Genomic DNA, 4,760 nt, shown 5'->3' with positions numbered 1-4,760 from the left:
TATCTTTGATGACAACATCAAAGACATTAAGTATTTTTTTACCGCTAACAGCTCAACATCATCTTCCTTTTATATCTAACCTCATCAGATCTCTCAACTCCCAACTCTTCCAGTTTCTCACTTCAGAGAAGGATAAAAAACTCAATCATCCTCTACAGAGAAAAACCATCAACACCCCTGCCACCTCCACCAATCCTAACCTTGTTGTTACTATACCCTCTGACCTTTCCCTTTCACCCCTTTGCATCCTCAGCTAACATATTTTAATATTACAACACAATTACAATAGATTGTATTTATGTTTAAAATTAAGGTAAATATGTCAAAATATCAAAATCCAACTGCACAGTGCTAACGTAACAATGCTAGTCAAGTTCTCAAACAAATCTGCATTGTATTTTTAAAATATTTCAGCAGAGGATGTGACGGGAGTATAAATGATTCGACGATCATTTTTCTTGTGAGAATATGGTTTTCTGGGGAGTTGCGATGTTGGGCATTATTGGACATTTTTGACACGTGTTGAACACTCGCATTTCCTGCAAATATTAAAATGGCTATGGTTTCGCTGAGAAATCCAATTGACCTATGCGAAGACAATATTTACATCGCCAAAGAAGCCCTTCCCCGGGTGGCGTCGAACCACCAACCTTTTGATTAATAGCCGAACGCGCTAACCGATTGCGCCACAGAGACTGACTGCTGGATATTTTTTCTCGAATCACAAGTTTCCGGTTAAAAAAAATCTCTTACCATTCTTTTTGCCAGCCGGTAATATTTCTTCTGCACTGATAACCAAGAATTGAATTTCATTTTTCGCAAGCTGTGTGAATTTCATCAAAAACAAGTTTTCCAGAAAGGAAATGAACACATGCATTTAACGAAATCAAGCCCTTTGTGAGTGACCAAAATGGTACGTTCTGTACTACAAGATAGGAAAAAATACACAGCTGGGATTTGAACCTAGGTTCTTTTGTTTAATAAAAAGGCGCTTTAACCAACTAAGCTATGGTGACAGGACAGCTGTTTCCTTTTACAGCCACTTGGACACACCGCTCTGAGACATCTGCGTTCAGAAAGCGCTGAACCTGCTCTCAGAGCAAATTGCCTCTTTTACATACAGTAGCAGCCCCGACACTGAGAAACGAAGAGAACTGGCTTTTATCTGGCATTTTTCATGTCCAATGGGTTTGACATCTCCCAAGGGCGACAGAGTTCTTTTGCAACACTATTTCTTCCTCTTTTTTCTTTCTGTACGCTTTGATAAAAACGAGAAATCGTGCAAGGGAAAAATGTATTTTTTTTTTCATAGAGAAAACGTGCACCAGGAAATGTTGTGTTGAGAAGAAGTGATTTAACATGATACGTGACCTAATTTATCGGAGCAAATGCTCACCCAGCAAGGTCTGGAGAGGTTGGAGAGTCTGGTGGATGTGATAATTATACGGTGTTGTGGAAGAAAGTCTTTCTTTGAATTCTCAATCAATCGGAATTTCAGTGCGAAACATAAACCCTTTGTCTGATTTAATGAGATGATATTTTAAAACACAAAAAATCAGAAAACACGTTTCTCACTTTGAAATTTTAGACGTGGCGGTGTATTACTAGCAGCGGCGCTGAGCACACTATGGGGGAATTCAGGTTATGTGAAATACCAGCGGTTTAATAAATAACGCAGCTGATTTCGGATCATAAGATTATAGGTTCGACTTCTACCTGGCTCGTGTACATTTTATTCAAGCTCCTCAGTAATAGATGTCTATTATGTAATGAACCGCACCTGAAAGCAAACGTTGGGTCTGTTTCCTTTGTTTTCCAGCATGAAATAGCAAATCGTTACAAAAAGCACCTGCTAATGTCCAATAGCGTTTTTTTTTCAAATTACATTTTCAGGCTTCAGACACTATTTAATAAAAGAAAAGTGTCCGAAACTCCCTAACTTTCAGGTTTGCTTGAACCTGTATTTTTTAAAAAGAAAGTTACCTGAAACTTCCGGGATTCCATTCTCTGATGCAGCTGTCTCTAAAGTTGGACGTGATGTTTAGCAGATGTGAACTGTGCCTTTTCTCATGTTCAAGGCTGTTCGCTGTGTGAGCTCCACACTGCGTGTCCTGTACTGCTCTATTTTGTTTAGATTATCTATGTGGTGTTCAGATAGAACTCAACTGCATGGTGTTCAGGACTAGCAGAACCTGAAAAACTAACAGCTGACTTCGACGTGATTTGAACACGCAGCCTTCTGATCTGGAGTCAGACGCGCTACCGTTGCGCCACGAGGTCACGGTCATCAGCATCTTTGAATTCCTCAAAGGAGACAAATCAGCCTCACAAAAAAAAATCTCCTGTGAAGAGCGCTGCTCTTCCGAAGAGAGTCTCTTCTTCCCAGACAACATTTTATTCTTCCTGCGCAGCTCTTGTGCAGGTGTTGTTCTCAATTACAGATCCAGGAACACTGATTTGTTTTCCTATTTTTTTTTTAAATTAAGTACCCCATAGTGCAACGGTAGCACGTCTGACTCTAAATCCCCAAGTTCATTTTCAAGGTATATCGGAGTCAACTGATACTGATCAGGTTCTGCTGCTACTGAACCCGCAGTCTTCACCTTAAAGTTCAGTTCCCCAAGCCTTCTGACCTTATATGTCCATCCCTTCTCGTCAAAACTCGTATTTTCACAGGGTACCCTTCAGAAATCGCAGTATAGAATGAAAAAACTCCAGTAGCTCTCGGCCGCTGTTGGTGATTTTCCTTTAAAAATAAATGAATCTCTGGAAATTTTACGGAGTGCATCACTTTCACCGAGACCGAGAAGTGTTAAGCTGTACATGAGTCTTTGTGGCTCGGTTGTTAACCGAAAGGGTGGTGGTTTGAGCCCTCCCAGGGACGCTATGAGCCTTTTAAGGTACAAAGCAGTCTCACTTTATCTCCACGGCCGGTCTTGTACCGCAATCAAATACAGAGCCCGTAGGAGGCAGTAAGCTCGCATATATAGCTCACTGTGTATATAATGAAAAAGCAGAGGTTGGTTTCTCATCTGCGCGTTACAGAGCCTTACGCAACTCGTACTGTACCAACAGCTAGAGTTTGGTCCCTGCACGGGCTATTAGTTGAAAGGCCATTGTAAATGACGTGTAAGAGATTTATAGATAGATACTTTATTGATCCCGTGAGGGAAATTAATAAAGCTTATCCAGCTGGCGTTTATGTTTCACACTAAATTGCGATCTTGAAACCAAAATAATTAGAAATATGGAACACAACCATTGTTCCCCAAAAAGGAAAGCTGTTTAACACTGACGTCACTCCTTTTTATTTAACCCAGATTGTGAAGACAACTCTGCCCTATCAAAGGAAAATGTTGCACAAAAGTTGGAAAGCACACTCTGAATCCATCTGTACTGTATATTTGATTTCCGCGATCCGTTCAAGGCTGCTTGGTGCTTCGCAAGCAAGTCATTTCAGGGAAGAAACTCAGTTTAGAGAACTACGGGTGCATTTTCACTCATTGAATTTGATCTTTGTACTCTCTTATCAGTCTCAGCAATAATATTTCAAAATTACAGTTCGGATTTGTTGGAAAACTTCACAGGCATTATTAAGTTAGGACTGTACAATTGTATTTTAATATCTTGGTATATTTACCTTCATTGTAATATGGATGTAACCATAAATGTTCTTAAGCATGTTGTACTTTTGTCGTACTTTTTAAAACATTTTAACTGATGACGCACACGACTATTATACCTTGTGATACATGCAAGACATCTGTAAACTAAGATGTAATTACAGTCAAATTGGCAATTAACAGAAAACCACAATTTGTATAAGAAACGTATAAATTTGATTGCTTCCATAGTATTTTGGATTTTCTTACGAAGATCTCACGAAGTATTGCCAGGATCTATATTACCGCTCGGTAGCGATAACACTGCTGATATTGATTGAGTAGAAATCGATGATGTATTGACAACTTTATCTGAAGCGAGAAGTCCTAGAACGCTGCCTATGAAGTGTTAGGATTCATACCAAGATATACTTTTTGTTTTCAACCCAAAATGCTGCTATTGCATTACACATTATATGAACATTACCTGTTTTGGTAGCTTCTCTGCGCGATTTTTTAAAACTGAAACTAATTACAAAATTACTTAAGATCAACCATGACAAAAAATTATAAATCAGGACTAATATTAATATCAACTGGTGTTACTACAGAAAAAAAGATTTAACTGAAATATTAATAAGACTATGCAAGCCTAAAAAGTAGAACAATTCAATTTATATAACTTTTTTTTGAGAAATGGGCTCACACACCGGAAGACACTAACGTTTCTCTTCGTTGGAGTATGTGAATAACAGTTTAACCCAAAATGTTTGGAGTCCAGAGGGAGGACTCGCTCGCTGAATGATCTCTCAAGAAATCCCCGGTGAGATTCAACAGGTGTTTTCTTCAACAGCCACTAAAAGTCTGATGACCTTCTCTGGATTTCCTGAATATGACGTCAAATTAGTTCAAATCATTTGGTAGTTAACAGAACGAAATGCTTTGAAGGTACATTTAAAACAGCAGAGCAGCACTGTAGCACTTCGTGTGTGACTGAATTTAATTGTGTAAACCTGGCTCTCTATGAACACGAGCAAAGAGTTCTCACTCAACAGAAGATTGCGATGTGAGCACAATAATATAAAGCACCTGGTGATGCCAGCGATTGATCTCGGGACTTCATACACGAAAAGCATGCACTCTAGCACCGAGCTACAT

At 39.1% G+C, this 4,760-nt stretch overlaps 1 non-coding gene across 1 annotated transcript; it reads right to left on the bottom strand.

The window, feature by feature from the left end:
• Nucleotides 1-2,208: 2,208 nt before the first annotated feature.
• Nucleotides 2,209-2,280, bottom strand: trnaw-cca (transfer RNA tryptophan (anticodon CCA)). Its single transcript has one exon. It is a non-coding gene; the product is annotated as a tRNA-Trp (tRNA).
• Between the last annotated feature and the right edge of the window lie 2,480 nt (nt 2,281-4,760).

The sequence above is a fragment of the Atractosteus spatula genome, chromosome 10 (assembly GCF_055471065.1).
Source record: "Atractosteus spatula isolate fAtrSpa1 chromosome 10, fAtrSpa1.hap1, whole genome shotgun sequence".
In the NCBI taxonomy this organism is placed as follows: Eukaryota; Metazoa; Chordata; class Actinopteri; order Semionotiformes; family Lepisosteidae; genus Atractosteus; species Atractosteus spatula.
This window is presented reverse-complemented; position numbering and strand designations above follow the sequence as displayed.